Source organism: Coregonus clupeaformis, chromosome 25 (genome assembly GCF_020615455.1).
Source record: "Coregonus clupeaformis isolate EN_2021a chromosome 25, ASM2061545v1, whole genome shotgun sequence".
NCBI lineage: Eukaryota > Metazoa > Chordata > Actinopteri > Salmoniformes > Salmonidae > Coregonus > Coregonus clupeaformis.
The window spans coordinates 10,616,380-10,640,556 of NC_059216.1; the positions used below are offsets into that span (position 1 = coordinate 10,616,380).

Here is a 24,177-nt window from a genome sequence, read left to right on the forward strand (position 1 = left end):
CACAATAACAACTATAGGTCGGACATACTGTGATTTGGTCCCTTGAGAGATAGTGGGAGGGACCCATATTGTTAGAGAGAATGATAAACATTATATTATCCCTAAATGTGACTTCAAAATTACATGAAACCTACCCTAATGAATTTTTTTAATGATTCATTTCCAGAAAATGTCAACCTCAGTAACATTTCTAAGAGGAATGTCTGGGACACTTCATCCTAAACTACTTTTAGCATGTTCCAAGTATCAAGACAGTATCCTGGACTTCTTCAGTAAGCCTACTCTATGTGTGGTGAGAAAAGTCAATAAAACATGTTTTGGTATAAACTGAAATTAGCCAAGGCCCTTGTCCAGCTGCCTGCCAGTACAAGTCAGATGCAGAGGAGTACAGGGGAGGAACAGTCCAGCCTGGGTCAACCACTGACCTGAGAGAGGAGAGGGAGAGGGAGAGGGAGAGGAGGAGAGGGGGGGGGGGGGGGGCAGAGAGAGAGAGAGAGGAGAGAGAGAGAGAGAGAGAGAGAGAGAGAGAGAGAGAGAGAGAGAGAGAGAGAGAGAGAGAGAGAGAGAGAGAGAGAGAGAGAGAGAGAGAGAGAGAGAGAGAGAGAGAGAGAGAGAGAGAGAGAGAGGAGACAGGACTTGGACTAGGTCTCTGACAGCAGTAAAAGCTGATCTCTCTCAGCTGCACTTATAATTACAGTGGGGCTCTTGGCTGATGGAGGCTGGGCTCCTCTGGGTAAAGGCCTGCAGCAGACAGGGCCCACGGCTGATACAGTATGTCACCTGAAATACAGGGCCTCTCTCATTAAGCCCACTTCTAGAGAGCAGAGTCCCGGCAAGGACGCCTCTGAGAATTCCATTACCAGGAATCTGCTTCTCTGGGAAAAGGACAGGCCAGGAATGCTAATGGACGTGGAGGACACTCCACAGCGTGCCAACAGTGACAAACGGGAGTCTCTGTAGACCCCTATTTCATAAATCAAAATATTTTAATATGTATTTTTTTCCCCTCCAGAGCAGACGTAAGGTTGTGTGAGTCCAAAACACACACACAGTCCCCTTTCCCACACATGGGCGGCTACTCCTACTCAAGCATTACCTGCCACTCATCGGAGAAGCTCGCCATTGCAAATAGCGTTAAATTGTTTTTTAAATGTCACTCTCTTTACTTTAGCAAAAACAACAACACCCCTTTTCCCACAATCCTTTGACCCAGCCTCCCACGCCTGACTGAACATTGATTGAGTGCGTGCGGAGGAACGCATGTTTTCCTTCCGTTTGACGTCAGTGACACTTGGACTTGCCCTATCCTCATTCCTGCCCTACCTACGCCACACCAAAACTCCCATTAGCTTGTTGCAGTTCGAGGTGGTACACGGTTGTATGAGAAGAGCACATTTCCTAGCGACTCCCCTGGCACTGCTAAACCCGCCCAGTAACAGGGGCACTAACAATGGCATGCACCACTTTAAGAGGGCACTGCATTGCCCTAAGCACTTTCACGGCTACAAAACTTAAATGGGGCTTGTATAAAGGGAAAAATAAAACCATCTAAAACACTGATATCATGCAGAGCTCAAAAGCGAGCTGGACACCAGGCAGGTCTCATTACAGGCGAGTTGGGGAGAGATACAGGTCTGTGATGCAGCAGGGGACAAGCCTTCACAGAAAGATACAGGTCTGTGATGGGCGGCGCACAATTGGCCCAGCGTCGTCCAGGGTAGGGGAGGGAATGGCCGGCAGGGATGTAGCTCAGTTGATAGAGCATAGCGTTTGTAACGCCAGGGTTGTGGGTTCGTTTCCCACGGGGGGCCAGTATAAAAACAAAACAAAATGAAAATAAAAAATGTATTCACTAACTGTAAGTCGCTCTGGATAAGAGCGTCTGCTAAATGACTAAAATGTAAAATGTAAAAAATGTGATGCAGCAGGGGACAAGCCATCACAGACGGTCTTACACCACATAGATTGAGAGCTATATTCTACAAGTATGATTACATAACTAGTGTCTCTTCTGCGACATTACACATTCAAATAAGAACATTTGATATGAGACATACAGTAGGAGTCTTAGCTCCTTCCAAAAGATGCAGGTGTGAGAAACTGTTGCTCTCTTTAATAACTGTGTGCCAACTTAATGGCGATGGCCTTTTGAATCGTAGCCGTGTGGTGATATTTGGTGATTCACGTTCAAGGCACCCACCTTTGACAGAAGGCTAAAAATGAAGTCTTGAGAGTAGCCGGCGTTGGTGTCATCCTCCTTTTTACATTTCCACTTCAACTGAAAAGAAGAAATAAAAAAAAGTTAGGAGAGAAAAACCGAGAGACAGATAACCCACCTTTGGTTATGGATCTTACTTACTTACTTACTTACTTACATGGGGCCTGTACTAATGTTTTCCAAAGCTGCCAGTCTTGGTTTATGGATAGGGTTGGGCGGTATCCAGATTTTCCTACTGTCATACCAGTTCTGTACCATACCAGGGTATACGGTATTACCGGAAGTGCACACAAGGGGTGCATTTATTTTATTTTTTTCCACACCATTTTTGGGGGGCAACAGGGATCTTGATCCAAGAGGGGATTGAATGTCTCTGCTGTAACTAAGAAGCTTGATCTTGGCATCTAGCCACTTAGCTAGCAAGTTAGCAAACCAAATGCATAGCTGGAGCCCTGAGCTGGATATCATTTGAAACATCTTAGATTTCTTAAAGTTATACTTAATTTATAGTTATAAGCAGTGGTGTAGCACGCACTCCTGCAGCCCCCGCGAGAAAATATATATATATATACGTTCTGATGATAAGCGTAGATTAAGCAGGAATGAGCCCTTGCCAGGCCAAGGAGCAGAGCAGAGCAGCGCTCCAGGGGGACATTGTTTAGCTCTTGGAGCATACCCACCTCCACCACCTGGGAGACCTGCAGTCAATTTCCATTCAGCTTTACATGCCTAGGGGAAGGCTAAAATAAACACAGGTCAGACTGGGCCCTGGACCGGAGACACCACATTGACTCACCTGCTCACCTGCTGCTAGACATATACGTGTGGCATGCAGCTAACGTGAGGGTCACTCATTCACACAGAAATATGTGAGAGTTATACTGAGCAAACCCCTAGTTAGCTCTGGTCATTATTAGCCAATACCATGTAATAAAGCCATGATCTCTAATGTTGGCTGACAACTGAAAGTTTACTCAATTCACTGTATGTAAACTCTACAGCATTGAAATTGTAATTGTTTCTTCTTCCCAGCGCCTAGCTCTCTGAGTAAGATGTTATGTAACAGGTTAATTCCATTCATAACCCAGCAGGGTCAAGACCTTATCTCGCTAACTATTTGGAGCAGAATTATAAATGACAAGCAGCGAGGGCCAGACCAGGTCCAGACCAGAACTCTGTTCACTTCACATTTCTTTTTTTAACAATTATTTCCAAAATGTGCTTTCTCCTTCCAAGGCCGTTCTCCTCTACCCAACGATAACCTTGTACCCCATTAATCCTTTAACAAGGCGGAGCAGATCTTGGGTGATACCCAAATGTTCAGGCCGCTCCAGCACGTTGCTACGGTATATGTTACTGGCAATCTAAACAACTTTAAAGAGATTGGAGTTCCCTGGCAGTACCCAACTTCTCTGGTACATTTAATACCCATGCTTGCAAGCCGCAAATAACAAAAGATCTAAGAACAAAAACAAATACCCTCACACAAAAAAATAACAATGCATAATCAGAGGTCATATTTCACTCTCCCCATACCGGGGAGGACAAGAATGGTTTATGGTCAACTTCCAAATAGCACTGTTGAAATCTACTGTATGAAGACCGTTAGAAACATAAGAGTCAATGTCCCCCAGTAGTTTTGGACTTTATTCTACCCCGAAATAACATCCGAAAATATTAGTCAAAATGATCAACATTTCTGTTGAGGGGAAATTTAAATATAAGGCTATTTTTTTCTGGCTCAGATTGAAAGATAAAGGACTGATAACATACCCAGAATTGAGCCTGTTGTATTAGAACAATGCTCTAGGGCCAGAAACAATATTGCTTGAATGTTGTAGTTTAAAAAAGACACAGATGTCATTAATTTACATCTATCAATATTGCTCTATAACAAAATTACAAACTGACGTCTGACTTTGATATTGACTTATTGCGTGTTCCCAGCTAACAGATACAACTGCCCCTTAGAGCAATGTATGGAATAATATTCACATGTACAGTACGTGAATACAATATGTTTAATACCGTAGCAAGACTCAACACTCAGCCCTGACGTTTGTTTTCCTAACCAAACACACAATCTTATTTGGGGGATACACCGCTCTTGATGGGTATCAGACGTTTTAACAAGATTAAATACATAAACACATTAGCTAACTTCCCCAGTGTCCATTAATAGATGGGGATTGAATAGTTTCCAGAGTAAACTCCTGACGATGGCCTACAGTACACTGCAGGAGAGGAACAGACAGAGAAACAGGGCAGAGGTGGAGGAGTGTAGGTACTCTCCATTATATCCCAAATGTCTTGGTTTCCATCATAAACCACTTACAAACAAAATACCTTAGTAGGTTCCGGCCACTCACTTCAGAGATTCCTCAGGAGGAAACCAGTATGAAGACTCTCTTCTCCCTCTCCTCCCCCCTCCTCTCTTGTTCATTCGCCAAGAATCTCAACACCCTAAATACTGACCCCTCTTCCAATCCCCTGACTAAAAGCAATATTATAACTTACTTTTAATTTGGGGGTCACGTTGCTCTTGGAATGCCTTCCAACTGCTGAGTCTGGAAGAGAGCGAAGGAAAGGGAGCGACAGAGAGAAAGAAAGACAAAGAAACAATTATTCATTCAGGCAGACAAAAAATCTCGAAAGACGAATGAGACGTGCGGTTGGTCGAGGATGGGGAGGGCTTTGTCACAGTGGTCAAGACATTGTTGTCCCTCCGTTGGGAGACAGACAGGATCGGTTGTCTCGCATCACCGCAGGTCATACATGATCAGTCTTGGGTTGTTCATCTCTCCACAGTACTGTACTAGCCTCGACCCCGGCCCCAAGCCTGCAGACCTGCCGGGCGCCTCCAGAGTCGTAACAGGGCATTGTTCCAGGAAGGCCTCGCCACAAAGGCCTGGAGAGGCCCAATATCGTGCGAGCAGAGAAGATCTCGGTGAAGACGTGCTGACATTGCGTGACTTAGTGTGCAGCCGCAATGGGGGGCCAGGCCAAGACCTCATCATCTCCAACAATCCTGACTCCCTTCACCTCCCTTTATTAGACCATGCATGGTTTCTCATGGCTCCAACCCAGAACAAGCATCTTTTTTTCCCCAAATGCATATGATATTAAGATGTAGAAGGATACCTTGTGGACCAGATGATGAAGCAGTATATGCGTGTGTCAGATCTGTATCATGCAGCCAGGTTATTTATTTGCCAATGGACAAAAATAGGCCTTTCATATTAATATTCCAAAGAGTTGTGTTCCTAAGCAACATAACATATTCAAAGTCAAAGAACATGCCATTGTTGTTCTGTCCAGATGAGCTGTGTACTGTGTAATATCTGGCCGACTGGCTGCTCACTGCCCTGTTGACTGGCCTGGTTCAGTAGATGGGCTTAGCAGTGGGTCTGATAGACAGCACCATGTGCAAGAGCATATTATTAGAGGTAGTAGATAGGGCTGTGATGATCATGGAATTTTGGATGACGGTAATTGGCCAGCCAAATGACCGGGGTTTCTGTAATAACCGTTAGAATAGCAAAAAAACGTTTCTACCTTTCCTCTGCTCCTGACTGCATGTGCTGCCATAGAAATAGAGTGAATAGAACAGGCGTCCCCATTGAAGTCAATGATGGCATTATTGGTGGACTGGCGGCCATTTCGAGTGTACCCATAGGGGCAAAGCAGGAAGTAAAAGCAGAAACTGACATTACAAAAACTACATTCCATTGCATGAGCCACAATTAACATTCCACAGTACTATGGAAATTGCATCACAACACCAGGCAGCCATTGTGAGTGAACCCATGATAGTCCAAGGGCCACCCACCAAAAATGGGTTGTTCCGTGACCCAGTAAACAAAATCGCAAAATTCAACAACATTAAGTAGATAACGTTATGAATATGAACACCGTGTGGTTCAAAATGTGTAAAAGTTGCACATTAATGTGTTGTTTTTAATCAAAGGTACACATTTTTTCAACGAAATCATAGCGCATCTTATGTAATTTCCCTAGCAATGTTCCGACGTTGCTATGTTTCACCTTGGTTATTTGTGCGTTCTGTGTTCATCATTGCATAAGCTCAAGCAACATGTTACCGGTCTTTCACTGATCCAGATGAACCCAGAAATGAGGAAATATATGTTTTAAACATGTACAGTGGTTTTCTCAGTTAATAGAAGACGTTTTGGCAGCTGTGTTTAGCCTACAAGGGCCATCATTGCTTTTGCCTACTAGCCAAACTAAAGACCGCACAACGTTTGCTGTCTAACACAGCTCTTAAAACATTCAAGGTCCCGACAGCTACATAAAGCGCTGTTCTGGCATCTGAGAACAATCCATTTAGCACAGCTTCTTATTTCGTATTATTTTGGGATTCCTTCGGTCCAGTACATAAGTTGCTTTCTGCAAGCATGGACAATTGTAACCAAGGTGTAACATGGCAACCTCAATGTTGTGAGGGGAAATTAGACAAAATGCACTATAATTTTGAAATTGTACCTTTGATTTATAATATTTTATTAATGTGGAACTTTTACAAGTTGTGAACCACACAGTGTTCATATTCATAAAATGATCTACGTAATGATGTTGAAACTTTGCCGTTTTGTCTCCTGAGTCACGGAATGCCTTTTTTGAAGCCTTTTTTGGTGGGTGGCCCTTGGACTAGTGGCCCTTGCCAGGGTGAGAGGTTCCAAGCCCTTTCTATTCATCATTTCCTACAACACCTTGCTTGTTTCAGCAAGGAGCAACAGAGTTTCATCATGTTGTTAAGAGTCCATGTTATTGCAGAAACGGACTCAACCGCACAAATGCTTGTCCGTCCCGTCTTCAGTCAGCTATTCGTTCCAAAAATATAGATGTTTTTTACGGTTATGATGGTTATTTTATTTTCATGACAGTCTTCATCCATAACCGTCGGTTACACGGTTATATGGTAAGTGTGCCAGCCATAGAAATAGAATGAACATTCTAATCCAAACTCTGTGGGTAACAAGACAGTAAAATGTACTGCAATGTTGAGTGACTGGTGTGGTTGAGTAGTGTACCTGTATCTGTGTAGTCTGCTGTGCCTGTGTTGAGGAGCTGTGCTTCTCTCTCCCTCTGGATCTGTTTTTTGATCAGCCTCTGTTCCTCCTGCAGCTGCCTGGAGCCCTCCTCTCGCAGACGGGCAATCTGACAGGACAATTACCCCAGGGTTAACAACAAGGAACATCCTTCTCTCAAGGATAGGTTCTGGGCCGGTATTCACAAAGTGTCTCAGAGTAGGAGTAGTGATCTAGGATCAGTTTTGTCCTTTAAATCATAAATGAATCAGCGGTTTTACTATGCCGATTACGGACCCTGGTCTTTTACTTGGTTGGACAGTAATCCACCACCATATGAACTGCAGTAACACCAACCAATGTACAGTACCACCAGCTCATTACTATACTGAGAATAGAATACTGCCACCTACTGGTGATCACTCCCCGTCCGTCCGTCAGTCAGTCAACACATGGCCCATAATTACATGCATTTAACAGGTTGAGTCCAAGTCATCGTGACTCACATGAAAAGCATCCCAAACCTTTTATTTATCTAGCAAAAGTGTATCAAGTCATGCAATATAACCTAATGGGAATTACTGGTAATAATGATATGGCAATGAATGAAGACTTTTCTATGAGATATGGCTGAGGCTTTGTTATTTGCTCAAGTCTTTAGTGAATTTCAAGGTCAATCAAAGGAAACATGTGAAAGTGTGTATTATACAAGGTCAATCAAATCAATCAAAGGAAAAATGTGAAAGTGTGTATTATACAAGGTCAATCAAAGGAAACATGTGAAAGTGTGTATAATACAAGGTCAATCAAAGGAAACATGTGAAAGTGTGTATTATACAAGGTCAATCAAAGGAAACGTGAAAGTGTGTATTATACAAGGTCAATCAAAGGAAACATGTGAAAGTTTGTATTATACAAGGTCAATCAAAGGAAACATGTGAAAGTGTGTATTATACAAGGTCAATCAAAGGAAACGTGAAAGTGTGTATTATACAAGGTCAATCAAAGGAAACGTGAAAGTGTGTATTATACAAGGTCAATCAAAGGAAACCTGTGAAAGCGTGCATTATGATATTAGCTCCATAATAGGCTCAGCTGTGTGAGAGGGTGTGAGGGCCGAGGAGAGTAGAGGTGGCTGTGTGAGAGGGTGTGAGGGCCGAGGAGAGTAGAGGTGGCTGTGTGAGAGGGTGTGAGGGCCGAGGAGAGTAGAGGTGGCTGTGTGAGAGGGTGTGAGGGCCGAGGAGAGTAGAGGTGGCTGTGTGAGAGGGTGTGAGGGCCGAGGAGAGTAGAGGTGGCTGTGTGAGAGGGTGTGAGGGCCGAGGAGAGTAGAGGTGGCTGTGTGAGAGGGTGTGAGGGCCGAGGAGAGTAGAGGTGGCTGTGTGAGAGGGTGTGAGGGCCGAGGAGAGTAGAGGTGGCTGTGTGAGAGGGTGTGAGGGCCGAGGAGAGTAGAGGTGGCTGTGTGAGAGGGTGTGAGGGCCGAGGAGAGTAGAGGTGGCTGTGTGAGAGGGTGTGAGGGCCGAGGAGAGTAGAGGTGGCTGTGTGAGAGGGTGTGAGGGCCGAGGAGAATAGAGGTGGCTGTGTGTGTGTTACCTTCACTAAGCCAGTGATTGGAACAACTGTACTCTAGGGCTGACTGTGTGTGGCTGTGTTCAGGAGGTTGAGTAGGGTGAGCTAAGCATCCTCCAGGATGCCTATAGTTTTTTTTATCCATTCTCCAGGATGCCTGGAATGGTTTTATCCACCTCACTGCTCAAGGCCCATGTGTGTGGTTGAGGGATTGACATTGAAAGTGAACCGTGCCTGTATGATCTGTTCTAGGGTCAGAGCAGGAAACCAGGATGCTGTGGAGTTGCGTCTTTCTTACCTCCTCCTCTAGTGTTCTGATGTTTTGGAACTGCTCTGCACTATGTGCCTCAGCCTGGCGTTCCCTGGCCTCCAAGTCTGTGAAAATCGTACACACACAGAAACACACACATGCACGCGCGCACACACACACGCAGTTAGCATCATCCTGATAGCCAGTCTTGTGTTTTTAGGGGAGGGGTTGTTGAGTTGTAGCAGGCATAGGTCTGGGGCTCACCTAGCTTGATCTTCTTCCTCTTAGCATCTAGCTTGTTATTTCTCTCCTCCGCTTGTTTCTTAGCAGTGTAGATCTTATCGTAAGCAGCCTGAGACAGAGGAGAGGAGGACAGTTTGAGAGAAGAGGGAAAGAGGGTCTGGTGGTGGTATGGATGGTGTGTGTGACAGACAGACGGACAGACGGACAGAAGTCTTACCCTGGCAGCAGCATCAGTCAGTCAGCACCTCTAGGGCCTGGGACAGCTGGTGGAAGAAATCAGCTGGGGAGGAAACACCAAGGACACTGTCATAAATCACTTTAGAAAACCCACCTTTTTAGCCAGGCTTTTAATAAGTGATTGTTTTGCTTTCTATGTTCATTTCTACACACTGTGCTGTACTTACAGATAACTGCCAAAATAAAGGAAACACTTGAGTAAATGAGGGATACAAAGTATATTGAAAGCATGTGCTTCCAGACAGATGTGGTTTATGAGTGGATTAAGCAATGAACATCCCATCATGCTTAGGGTCATGTATAAAAATGCCCAGTTGCCCATTACTGGATAGAAAAAGAGAGCTCAGTAACTTTGAAAGAGGGGTCTCAAAGGAGCATAGGGGAATTAAAGTGTGTGTGTGTGTGTGTGTGTGTGTGTGTGTGTGTGTGTGTGTGTGTGTGTGTGTGTGTGTGTGTGTGTGTGTGTGTGTGTGTGTGTGTGTGTGTATGTGTGTGTGTGTGTGTGTGTGTGTGTGTTATGGGAGATTCTGGAGCAGGGCCTGAGACAGCATTTTCCATCACCATCAACAAAACACAAAATTATGGAATTTCTCGTGGAAAAATGGTGCCGCATCCCTCCAAAAGAGTTCCAGACACATGTAGAATCTACGCCAAGGCACATTGAATGTGGTCTGGCGGCTTGTGGTGGCCCAACGCCATATTTAAACACTTTATGTTGGTGCTTCCTTTATTTTGGCAGTTACCTGTACATAGAAACATACACAATTTCATATTCCTGCTCAGTGAGGACTTAGAGGAAGGTAAGATGTGATCGAGGGGACCATAGTGCATGTGTAGAATGTTAGCTTTAAAAACAACAACCAAATGGAACAAAGGCTAACAATACAAGGTAATGATACCTTAGTGAGCTGCTAACACGCAAGGGGAGGTGAGAGGAGGGGTGAGAGAGGGAGAGACCGGGGGGCTCTAAGTTGCGTGTGGAGGAGAGGACTGAAACGAGGCAGGGTTAAGAAACAAGCCGGCGTGTGCTCTGTGTGGTGTCTCTGTGCCAACACGGGACCCGGGGCTGACATAAACGGAGATATTTCCTGCGTTAAAAGGTGCCTGGGAGTCTCACGAAACCGGATTCCTCTAATGATCCACCTGCACTTTTCCCACAAACCCACCCGGGCCCCTCAATCCATCTCCCATTAGGGAGCCCTAAGGGGACACAGGGGCAATCACGAGTACCACGCAAACCCCCGGTGCTCGCCTCTATCCACCCTTCCAGCCCCAGCACCAGACCCAGAACCACAAACCCACAGCCGGCCCCATTACCGCACTCTACTGCTCCAGCTTAATCACTCACTTATGGGAGGTTTTTTTCTATCTAACGGGCATGTACTTTTACTCCCTGTGAGGAATGCGGCACAAACAGCAGGCTCTAGAGAGCTGCAAGTGGACGGGTCAAGTTACCTACGCAGATGGAATAGAACTAGCTGAATCAAAGACTGCTACAGTGCCACATTGGCCTGAGCAGCTCAGACTGTCACAGCACAGAGGGTGCATATGGGGGGTGGGGATGGAAGATGACCCCCACCTCACCTCTTTGGTCCTTTAAAAACCTGCTGTATGTAAAATAGTGTGCTACAGCTTGGAAAATAAATAAATGTGACTCTGGATGACAACATAATGATGTTTGTTTCCAACATTAGGGCTGTTTTTCTAAAGAAGTTAAATCCGCTGTGTTTTGTTTCCTAGCCACGATACTAACGAGTATCGCGATACTGGTATCGTCCCGGACCTACTGGTCATGCTGTCTGGCTGGGGGCTTGTGGGAAGGCTCTGCTCTGCTTAGCCGGTCTGTAGAGACCTGTGGCCGGCCTGTCTGGCAGCATGGCACAGAGGGGGTCAGACTGTAGAGGGGTTAAGGCGTCCGCATGCTTCCCAAACGAAACAGATCAGAACAGTTTGTGCATATATTAAGACAACATTTTGTGACGTTTTTGTTAGTTTTGGACTTTAGCAATGGCTGTTCGGGCACACTACATTTTTTCTTGCGCCAAGCCGAAGTCTACGCCCCCTTGTCGGCGATTGGTCAACGCTAGGGATTCTTCAATTAAGTCTTTGTTGTCATTCAACGAGAGACGACTTGTCCTCATGCACATTTTGTCACTTGAGAAAACGTCAAAATTAATAACAGATTTCTTGAGTTATCTTAGATTAATTCTGACTATTTTGAGGAAGTCTCTGGCTTCGGCGTCTCAAAATGGACAAACAGTATTATTGCTGCTTTTTTCTCGTTTTTCAAGGCAAGGTCTTTAAAAGGAGTCTGCGAGCACACGAGTCGTTCGGTTAGCCGAGCTTGGCTAGGCGCCAGCCGAACTGAAGCTTGCTGATGCCTTTAGGGTGAGGGTTTAAAGAGGAGATGTCAGCATGGTGCCTGTTGACAGGGACACTGCACACAGGACATGAATATCCATGTTAACCTCCCAATCATACAAAACACTGAACACACACTCTATTCTCTCAATGTGCGTCTGGTCAGAATCATGAATGTGGCTGGTGGTGATGGTGTTCAGGTTTTATAATCTGCTACAGAGGCAGAAAGCTGACATACAAGGTGAGGAGAAATGGACATTGTCCCTAGGCTATACTTCTGCCATTTTTTTTTCACTAACCTGCTTTTGGGTTGTCTGGGTTTTTGTCTGGATGGCACGTCAAGGCTTTCTGTCGGTAGGCTTTCTTGATCTACAGGAGAATGAAATCAGAGTTATCGAGTATTTACTCTTTTAGTATGCATGGACTTAGGTCAGCACATTATTCAGCACATTTTTATTCACATTGTTATGTCCCAATCCATTATGTTCAGTTGTCTATTGAAACTATAAAATGTTGATCTGTGGTGAATCTTCCAGCCAAAGAAGTCACCCTCGTCCAATAACCTTGAATGGTCAAATCCTCTATCACTGTGGTGTGTTGTTGTTTTTAACTGCCCCTAGAGTGGATTAATATTTTTGTAGATGCATACAGTTAGTTCTTCATTTTTTGCAGCTTGGTTGGACTTTGTGGTAGTGTCTGTATACTTTGTTGTTGTTGTTGTTTCAAAAGAACGCCTACAGGGTTGTTTTTCCTGAATATTCTAAACCGCTGTCTGCAGTTTGGCAATCTAGAATCGCTGAAATATATGTCCAACACCAATTATTCCTTTGCATGCCATCACTGGCACAAAACTTAAATGTGTATAAAAATGATGGTCCCCTGGAAATATAATACAAATAGTAAAAGTTTGATATGAAACTACAGGGGGTGGAAAAGTGTTCAGTGGTTGATAGGGAGTTTAGGTTCAGTTTCACTGGGGGGGGGCCCATCAATATCTGCACCCATCCTTTGCTGTGCTTGTGATAATGTACTTTAAATAAAGACTGACTTGACTGCTGTCACCTATGGGAGTCCGGGTTTGGCCAGTGTAGGCCGTCATTGTAAATAAGAATTTGTTCTTAACTGACTTGCCTAGTTAAATAAAGGTAAAATAAAATAAAAAATAAAATATGCTGACGATGCTTTTTCAAGAAGGATAAATGTGGACTGTGTTGGCAGGAGAGGATGAGATTACCTTCATTGGGGCCAGAAAAAAAAGTTACAATAACATGCAAACAGCGTGCCATTGTCCATCACGAAATTGGGAAGGCAGTCATTCATATCTTGGGTCTCAAGCCAAAACATTTGAAAATATGAGCGACCAACTTAGGAAACAAAACAATCCTTTGGAGCATTGTAATCTTAAGTGAGGTTTTAGTGTTCTTTTTTTTTTTTTACTCTGTTGTTCTCTGGAATGTTAACCGCGTTTCTTCGGCCCTTCTGCACGAGTTAATGACATGTTTTTCATTAGGCGATGTCTACTCCTCCAGAGAGGAAGCAGGGCCCAATAAGAGAGAGAGCAGCTCTCTGAAGAGACAGGGAGTGCAGAGCGCCCAGTTTTTCAAACCACTCCTCTATCCCCAGTAAAGACCCCTGTAGTAATCAGCCCTGCCAGTGTTCTGCATGCTTTCACCTCCCCCTTTCACCTCCTCCTCCTCTCCCCCTTGCTGCCAATCAATCAGACCCCGTCCATTGGAACTGGATAGATCAGGGGCTCCTTTCTGTATTGGATGCCATCTACTCTGGCAAATGCAATGTTTCCCTATGGGTCTAATGTTTTGCACTATTGTAACAGGAATGTGCCAGAACATTCTGTGCAGACCGACTGACTGGCTGTTAGTGAACTGAAGAGGATATGGTAATACATCAGCAGTTAGAGAATACATTTTATTGGGATGAGCCTCCCTTGGCTTGAAGTAGTCTGGGCTTGACCTGGACCTGGTGTGCTGTCCAGAGGTGGATGGGGATGGGGGCAGAGCTGGCAGAGTGAACAGCATACATGCATCTCTCTCCTAAAGGTGACTTTTGAACCAGTTCAGTGGGATGGCTCTGTGAGGCTACACATTATTACAGCCCTTCACTCAGGAGAGCATATAACAAACAGTAATATGCAGGTCTGTGGAACTATTTCAAGCAGCAACACTTCCCCCTCAGCCTCCTACACCCTCTCCTCTCTACTATCCTCTGACTCTGGACTTCCAGTAAAACTGGGACAACAAACTGAAAATTATCGACGCCGACCACTTATCGCAGGCATTTTGCTGATATCATTCATTACAATAAGTAGCCTTTAATAGAGAAATGTGAAGTTTTAAATGAAGTAAGTTTGCTAAATGTGGGTGATTGTTAATGGGATAATTGATGGTTACAACCATCAAACTAGTAGTAGTAGTTTAAAGGATAATCAACAACAACAAAACAGATACAAATTAATGTTATAAACGTATCATTCTATTTATCGTTATCACTTCAATTCAGGCAATTTATTGAGATACAGATTTTTGTCCATATCACCCAGCTCTAACTTCCAGTCTCAATTCCATTTCCTTTCTTCTACTAATCAGTCACGTTCTGCTGCCTTCTTTGTCTCCTCTCCTCTCCTGAACCACCCCCTCCTCCTCCTCTCCTCATAATCTGTTTTCACAGAGTTCAGCACATGGCCAGCACATTGTCTCAGCCAAGGAGTGAGTCAGCGGCAGATGTCCTGTTGAGCAGCAAGCTGAGCGACATGAGGAGCTCCTGAGTTACGCAGCACTGCCACTGCCCAAGAGAAACACCCGGTCAGCTGAAGAGGTCAGGCCGTGTCCTCAACTCACATAGCGGATTTGGCCATCATCAGACCAATTTAATAGGCTTACATGTCTGAACATTTTGAAAAATGTATGCACTCACTAACTGTAAGTCGCTCTGGATAAGAGCGTCTGCTAAATGACTAAAATGTAAATGTAATGTCTCTACATCTATCATTTTTTAAGGTCAAAGTAGGTTTCTCCAGCTGTCTGGACATCTACAGAGCTCCTGAACAAGAGCAACCAGTCATCAAGCCTGCTGTGCTGAAAAGCATTCACGCTAGAAATTGTAACACCGTTAGTCAATCAAATCCCTCCGAGAGTGGCTACCTCACCTCCCCGGGGGGGGGAGAGAGATCCCCTCTGTGTTAATAACAGCCCATTTGGTGAATGCGTACCCCCCCGCCTCATCTCTCTATCACTCTCATCTACTGCTGGCACATGAATACTGCTCCCCCAGCTCTGAATTTAGTTAAATAATAAATAGGCTGTAACACGCAAGCCCTAATTGAGGTAGGACCAGGATCCAAGTTTAGAGTTTGCTAATTCAGTGCTAAGTGAGAGTAGAAATCGCAGGTCGAGCAACAGGTCCTCCTGGGTGAGGAGGGTCAATAACTGTGCCAACTACTAGCCTATTGCTCATTACAGTTTTTTCCAGTGCTGAATATCCTAAATCAATTATGAGAGAAAGACCTCTTAAAGGATCCAATGAACCGTAAGACTAACGAGGCCCAAGCTAGAATCAAGCCCATCCCTCACTCCTAAGCAGTGGGCTACTTGACTTACAGTACCAGCAGGCACACAGTAGCCCAATGGTTGGTGCCTGATGAAATCAGCCTCTCTGCCCCCCGCTGCCTGCCACAGTCTTTACTGCATGGCCACATCTTGTCCTCATTACCCCAGTCTGTGGTGCCTATTACAGCTGACAACTGGCCCCAGCAACCACAGCACGGCCCCAGCAGGGCCCCAACAGGACCCACATGGGTGGTTGATTAGCTAGCTGCTTGCTTTGCCATGGGGCCATCCTCCTAAATTACACTAATCTGACCTTTAAAGGAAATGATCAGCTGGAGAAAAAGCATGCAAGAAAGAGAGAGAAAAAGAGAGAGAGAGGGAGGGTAAGAAGGAGAAGGGAGGAGTGCAGGGGAGAAATAAAACAAAACGATAAAAGATCTACAGAGCATGGAGGTATAGAGTGGAGACTGTGTGTGCGTGCGTGCGTCTGCCTAGTAAGATGTAATTGCAGTTCAGCTTCCAAAATGCGCACTGAGCGAGCATAACTTGCCTGACAGGAACATTTGTTTGGGACAGTGATACAATTAGCGTGAGTGGGACCTGCCAAGGGCTGGGTGAGTTACCCACCCACCCAAGGAAAGAGTATTCTTCTGCATGGATGCAGGCAGGCAGCAGAGCACAAGGGTAGGATGACAGTGTCACTCTATTCCCCCCTCACTCCCACAGCTAGCTATGCTACAGTACCATGAGTTACAGCTGTTTGTGTCACGGAGCCCAAACATTACTGCAGTCAGGTCGCCAGACATGAAGAGCGATGGGAAGGAGAGGAAGGAGCTCCACATGCAAACGCTGCGGTGTCATGATAATGTCCACAAAGACATCTGCTGGTGAATAATGTCTGCACATAACTCAGACAGCTAGATTGTGTCCACATATAAAACAGTCACGCTATAGATAGGCTATATTGTGCTTTATTAGCCAACAGAAATAGCACCAGGCAGCCACATACAGTAGCTGAATCTTAATGAATTTGTTTGTGCCTAAACTGTGTCCAGTCTTTTCCCTTCCTCTGTTCTCTTTGTAGGTAAAACAGCCACTTGTTTATCCCTGCTGATATGCATGTGTGACAGGTTAAAGGACATATTCATAGCCTGTTATATACTAAAAAGTATTAGTAAGTTCATGGTATGTAAGGATCTTAAAATATCTAAGGTTAAAAAGATAATGCATCCAGTACTAGTTCATAGAGATTGATAAAATGCATAAATGTGTTAAAATCCGTCAAGAGTCAAAGGGTTAATATTGTAAGAGGAATGTGTAAATGTTATATTGACTACTTTATTTTGTGGTGCCTAATTTAAGGGTAAAAGTGTTCATCTGTGATCTACTAAATGCTCTTAATCTATGAGCCTGAGATCGATTGCTCTGGTCTCCACCCAACTTCCTGGGGAAATCGCGGTCTTTTTCTCATTACACTAAATTTGTCAGTGAGGAAACATAACTGCGTCACGTTCGTGATTATTTCTTCCCTTTTTCAGGGGTGTAACATTTTGGAGGCTCCGCTGAGATTGCTGCTCAGATGTCCGGCTTCCACATCCTGGTCGCTGAATTCCGAGCCAGCTAAATCCCTACATAACAACCCAGGCAGGCTGCAGTGAGGAAAGTGTTGCTGTTCGAGGGGAGCTGGAAGTTGGGGGTTAAGTACGTGTCGACTGAGGCCGTTGAGAGACCATCAGAGACAGTAAGGACCACCTAATTCAGAGTCAACTCCTGCACAGTAAAGGTTCCTCCTGTCCTGTCAACATGACAACCGCCTTGGAAGAACTACAGGAAGAGGTAGTAGGAGAATTGCAAACCCTGACTAAAGACAAGTTACTAGACGTATGTGATTTCCTTGACATATCAGGCGAACAGAGAAGAGATGTTCAAGACAAATCCCGCATATCACTGATGACTCACATTATGATGTTCCTTGAAAGAGAGGAAGTTGCAGAGTTAGAAGATGGCGGCATGTCGGAATTATTGTTACTTAAAGACAAAATGACAGAGATGATCAGTGGCATAGATAGCAAGACAGGGCAAACTGACCATGATATTGAAACAGCCAGAACACATCACAGAATAGAGGGATTGAGAACTGTAACCCCACAACAAGGGGTGGGAACTGAGCAGAGTACTGCAGACCAAGCCAGTGATTCTCTGCGCCAGCCCCAACCCCCTGCCCATCTTCAGAGGAGCATGCAGCTCTCACCCAGTGCACAGCCCGGCTCATACTGGCGCAAAGAGTTAAAAAATTTCTGGTCAGATAGGTGAACCGGGCCAGAAAGATAAACTGACTTTTTCCAGCCTTGCCCATCAGATTGAGAATGGACTTAACAGAGGCTATCCTGAGGTAGAAATAGTAGACGCAGTAATCAGGGCTATTTCTCCAGGCTCACAGCTACGCAGCTACTTGGAAGGTAAACCCCAGCTAACTCTTCCCACACTTAGATGCATCCTGCGTTCTCACTTCCAAGAGAAGAGTGCAACAGAGCTTTACAAACAGCTAGCTTCAGAAGCACAGCATAGCAAGGAGACCCCTCAAAGCTTCCTGATGCGCGTCTTAGATTTGAGGCAGAAAGTACTATTTGCGTCCCAGGAGTCAGAATCAGGGCTTAAGTATGACCCTGCTCTAGTCCAGCGCATGTGTTTACACACAGTCCTTACAGGTCTCCAGAGTGACAGTATCAGGATAGACATGCAGCCTCTCCTGCTTGATAGCGAAACATCAGATGAGGTTTTGCTAGAGAAGCTTAACATTGCTTGTGCTAATGAGATAGAAAGACGAAACAAAAAGCGTTTTAATGCCCCACAGCCTGCTACAACTGTAAGTGTAGTTCAGTTAGAAGATACGCCATCTGCAAAGTGTCCTGTGAAGGAAGCCAAAGCTAAGATACCCGCAGAACTGTTAACAGAGTTAGCTGAACTTAAGACAGGTGTAGCTTCCTAAAAGGTCTCAGTGCAGAGATTGCTCAGATTAAGGAGACATTACAGCAGCCTATGTTTCAGTCATCGCCTTATGCCCATGCCCCACTTCCAGTTAGGAGGCCAGATAGGGACCCCCAGCCACCTGTTTCCCAGCAGCAGTATTACAGCAACTACAGTCAGCCCCAAGCACCTGACCCTGCGCAGTATCAATATGCACCTAACCTGTATACCAACCGCTCTGCTCAAGCTCCAAGGAGGTGTTTTGTCTGCCAGCAGGCCAGAACAGATGCACGCTGCACACACTGCTTCCGATGTGGGAGTGGGGAACATTTTCAAGCTGGATGTAAAATCCGGGGAGTCAGACCATCCAAAGAGGCCCCTTTAAACGGGGAAGGGTTACCGCTGAGGGACAAGTGTTAACCGTAGCTACCAAAAAAGTCCCAGAAATGTGCAAATTGTGCCAGAGAAGATTCATTTGAGAACCTGAAACAATGTTCATCATGTAAAGAGACACTGTACTGTTCCAAAGGATGTCAAAACCAACATTGGACTAAACATAAGGAAAAAATGCACTCACCTGAAAATGGACTCTACCTGTGAAAAGCTTTCCTGTACAGAAGAAAATGCCCACTCTTTACCATCCCTAGCTCAAGGTTGCCACCCCCATAAGGTCACCTCGCTAGTCGGTAGACAGTGCCTTGTTGAGTGTCACCTGAATCGCCACCACCTCCAAGCTCTATGGGACACAGGCTCTCAGGTATCGGTCATTGATGAACGATGGAAAGCGGAATCTCTCCCAAACGCAAGGCTGAGGGATGTTTCAGAAATTCTGGACTCACCTGATGATCTAAGATTGACGGCAGCAAATGGGACTGAAATGCCGTACCTGGGATGGATTGAAACAACTTTTCGGTTAGCCTCTGAAACTGACCAAACGAAGGAACTGATCATCCCAGTGCTGGTAATGAAAGGCTGTCACCTATCTCATCCCATCATAGGTTTCAATGTTATTGAGCACATCCTGACAAGGACCGAAAAGACTAAACGGTACAGCACAGTGAAAAAAGCTTTCCCAAGCCTCAAAAGAAATAAGGTGAGGGCTTTTATACAGGCTGTTAGTGCAGAACAGACAGATGAATACGCAGTGAAAACCAAGAAAGAGAAGGTTGCTGTACCAAAACACAGTAGCATTCAGATTGAGTGCCGGGTAGCTTCCCAGCCTTTCAAAGATGACATGACAATGCTTTTCCAGCCAGACCTGAACCCGCAGTGGCCAGATGAACTTGAGTTCTTTGACACACTAGTCAGAGTTAAGAAAGGTGTTTTTCCAGTTGTCATGCTTGATGTCTCTAACCCCACTGACCACGACATTGCCCTGCTAGGACGCACCATAATCGGTACAGTACAAACCATTATGACTGTGTTACCTGCCCAAGTCTTTGAAAAAGCTGTCACCCCAGCCACAGTGAATCACACCAGTGTTCAAACCCCATGTACTGCTACTGAACAGTGGGATCCACCAGTAGGTTTAAGTCACCTAACCGAAGAACAGAGAGAGGTTGTTAGGAAAATGCTTAGAGAAGAGTGTCACTCCTTCTCCAGATCAGACAATGACATTGGCTGCATTGAACGATTGAAAATGACTATTTCTCTAAAGGACTCTGAACCAGTCAAGCGCACATACATGTCAGTGCCCAGGCCACTGTATCAGGAGATGAAGGGTTACCTTCATGACCTCATAGCCCAGGGTTGGGTTAGGAAGTCAAACTCTTCATATTCTTCACCTGTCGTGTGTGTTAGGAAGAAGGACGGGACCCTCCGGTTGTGTATAGATTACAGAGACCTGAACAGAAAGACACATCCCGACCGCCAGCCCATCCCTCGGGTCCAGGACATCATGGACAGTTTAGGTGGTAATTCCTGGTTCTCCCTTTTAGATCAGGGAAAAGCATATCACCAAGGGTTCATCTCTGAAGAAAGCAGATCACTGACAGCATTTGTGACCCCATGGGGACTCTATGAGTGGTTACGTATGCCATTCGGCCTCATGAACGCTCCTGCAGCTTTTCAGCGTTGTATGGAGGAATGTTTGGAAGGGCTCCGGGACAACATCTGCATTCCTTATCTGGACGACACGCTAGTTTTCAGTAAAACTTTCGACAGCCATGTGAATGATGTGCAAAAGGTTTTGCAGCGTCTCAGAGAGTATGGCATCAAACTCAAGCCAAGTAAGTGTGATCTCTTTAAACCCCAGGTCCGTTATTTGGGCAGAATAGTGTCTGCAGACGGCAGCAAAGTTGACCCAGCCGATTTTGAAGCAGTAAGAGCATTGAAAGAGATCAGACCACAGACTTTGGGCCAGCTCAGAAAAATGCTTGGTTTACTCACTTACTACAGACAGTACATCAAAGACTTTTCTAGGAGGGCCAGCTGTCTGTATGACCTCCTGAAAGCAGATTCAGAGAAATTACCTGACCACCCACGGAAAGCAAAAACAAAGAAAGTAAGTCATGTGGTGCCCTCAAACAAGCCAATCCTGTGGACTGACCAGCATCAACAGGCACTTGAACAGCTGATTGAGTGTCTGCTTCACCCACCAGTCTTAGGTTTCCCTGACTTCACTCAGCCATTTGTTGTACACACTGATGCGTCACACCAAGGCTTGGGAGCAGTTCTTTATCAAGAGCAAGATGGGAAGCTTAGGGTCATTGCTTATGGCTCTCGAACCTTAACAGCAGCTGAGAAGAACTATCACTACCACTCTGGCAAGCTAGAATTTCTAGCTCTAAAATGGGCAATCACTGATAAGTTCCATGATTATTTGTACTATGCTCCGACCTTCACTGTATACAGTGATAACAACCCGCTGAGCTACATTCTGTCTACTGCAAAACTGAACGCAACCACTTCCAGGTGGGTTGCAGAATTGGCTGATTTCCACTTTACAATAAAGTACAGGCCAGGCAGAGAGAACGGTGATGCAGATGCTTTGTCAAGGATGCCACTGGATGTAGAGTCACTGATGAGAGAATGTTCTGAGGAGCTTCCACCAGACACCATTGCCGCCACTATACAAGCAGTAGAGGTACAGAAAGAGCCTTTTGTGCCTTGGTCAATTTCAGCTGCATCTATGTCAGTATCAGCTGAAGGTGAGACAACTACAGCAACAATCAGCTCGATCCCAAAAGAGGGGATAAGAGAGGCACAAGAGTCTGATCCGGTCATCCGTCCTGTGCTCGATTTCAAGCTGTCTGGTTCCAAACCACCAGTTAAAGAGCAAAAGGAATTCAGTCCAAAGACAAAATGCCTATTCAGAGAATGGGACAAATTGACAATCGACAGTGATGGTATTCTTTACAGAATCACTACAGCCCGCAAGCAGTTAGTTCTACCAGAGCAGTACAAAGGTAAAGTGATGGAAGAGTTGCACAATAACATGGGACACCAAGGTACTGACCGCACTGTATCACTAGTACGTGACCGCTTCTTCTGGCCTTATATGCAATCTGACATTGAGCACTATGTGACTAAAACTTGTAGCTGTGTCAAGCAGAAAAAGCCAGGCCATGAAACAAGAGCTCCTCTGACAAACATTGTGACAACACAGCCATTTGAACTGGTATGTATAGATTTCCTCCATCTCGACAGATGCAAAGGGGGATATGAGTACATCCTCGTGATTGTTGATCATTTTACACGTTACACTCAAGCCTACGCCACCACATCAAAGTCAGGAAAAACTGCTGCAAATCTCATCTTCAATGACTTTGCCCTGAAGTTTGGGTTCCCCTCCCGCATCCACCATGACCAAGGGGGGAGAATTCGAAAATCAGTTGTTCCATCAGTTAAAGAAACTCAGTGGCATGGCGGGGTCCAGAACAACACCCTACCACCCGATGGGGAACGGTCAAGTGGAACGAATGAACAGAACATTGTTGCAAATGCTAAAGACACTAACTGAGACACAAAAGTCAAACTGGAAGGAGTCTCTAAACAAACTGGTTTATGCCTATAACTGCACCCGTTGCGAAGTGACTGGCTATTCACCATTTTATCTTCTGTTTGGGAGATCACCCAGGCTTCCAGTTGATATGTTCTTTGGATTGTGCACAGAGGCAGGTTCCAGTAACCAGCGAGACTACGTGGAGAACTGGAAACGAGGAATGGAAGAAGCATACGCCATTGCAAATGAAAATGCTCAGAAAGCTGCTGAAAGAAGTAAAAAGTACTATGACACTAAAGTTAGGAGTTCAGTGCTACAGCCTGGCGAGCGAGTTCTGATTAAAAACCTGACACCAAGAGGAGGACCAGGCAAACTCCGTAACTATTGGGAAGATCAAATTCACACAGTAGTGAGACAAATGGGTTCAGACCTGCCGATTTATGAGTTGAGACCAGAAAAGGGTAGGGGACGCTCCCGGGTCCTGCACAGAAACCTGCTCATGTCCTGTGACTACTTACCTTTTGAGAGACAACCAGAAATGACTAAAGATGACAAAAGTAAGAAAAAGAGACATCAGCCTGGATCACAGCCTCTAGATTCTGATGAAGACAGCGGGGATGAATATGACCTTCATCATGAGCCGCTACAGGTCCCCACATTTCCTACAGTGCCTGAGAGGTATGCTGAACCAGCGAGAGAGTCGGAAAACAGGCCCCCCACCAGTGAAACAAACAGTTGCGGTGCCAGTTCCTGATATGCTACCAGCACAGCCGCTTGTTGAAAATCAGCTGGAGGAGAAAACAACAGTTAAAGAACTGCCTGCTGAGGAGATGAACTTGCCTGCTGAAAATGTGCTGGATGATCGTCCACTAAGTGCCTTTCCTTCATTAACTGCTGCTGCTGAACCTGAGGAACCAGCTTACCAGCTGCCACAAAGAGAGAGACACCCGCCAAGACGTATCACCTATGATCAGCTTGGTATCCCTTCCTGCTACAGTATACAGCCACAGCCACAGTTGTTCCCTGTCTACCCTGCACCAGGACTGGTTCCATGGCTGCCATCACTACAGCGATATTACCTTCAGCCACCCTACATGTATGGACTTCAGCAAACTTGAGGCCACAGACAGAGTTGACATGTTTGACCATGGACTACTGACTGATTTCACAGACTTTCACAAGACAATTAGCAGACTATGCATATAGATCATTAAAACTGATGGACTGTTGACAATAGTATGAGAAAAGACTGCTTATGGACTGTTTATACAGCTGGTCAACAGATATGGACTGTGAATATAACTTCTTGGTTCTATTTGAACTGTGAACTTTGACCTCTGCTCAAGGACTATCTTACAGAAGAGGATTTTCACGTCCAGTGCTTATAGACTGTTTAAGAAGACAATGTTGGTAATGTTGGGACAACATTTATTTTGTCGGGGAGAGTGTGACAGGTTAAAGGACATATTCATAGCCTGTTATATACTAAAAAGTATTAGTAAGTTCATGGTATGTAAGGATCTTAAAATATCTAAGGTTAAAAAGATAATGCATCCAGTACTAGTTCATAGAGATTGATAAAATGCATAAATGTGTTAAAATCCGTCAAGAGTCAAAGGGTTAATATTGTAAGAGGAATGTGTAAATGTTATATTGACTACTTTATTTTGTGGTGCCTAATTTAAGGGTAAAAGTGTTCATCTGTGATCTACTAAATGCTCTTAATCTATGAGCCTGAGATCGATTGCTCTGGTCTCCACCCAACTTCCTGGGGAAATCGC

General features: G+C 45.0%; 1 pseudogene; it reads right to left on the reverse strand.

Annotated features, from left to right (window-relative positions):
* LOC121539745 overlaps positions 1-24,177 on the reverse strand; it is an 85,312-nt pseudogene that overhangs the window by 38,512 nt on the left and 22,623 nt on the right.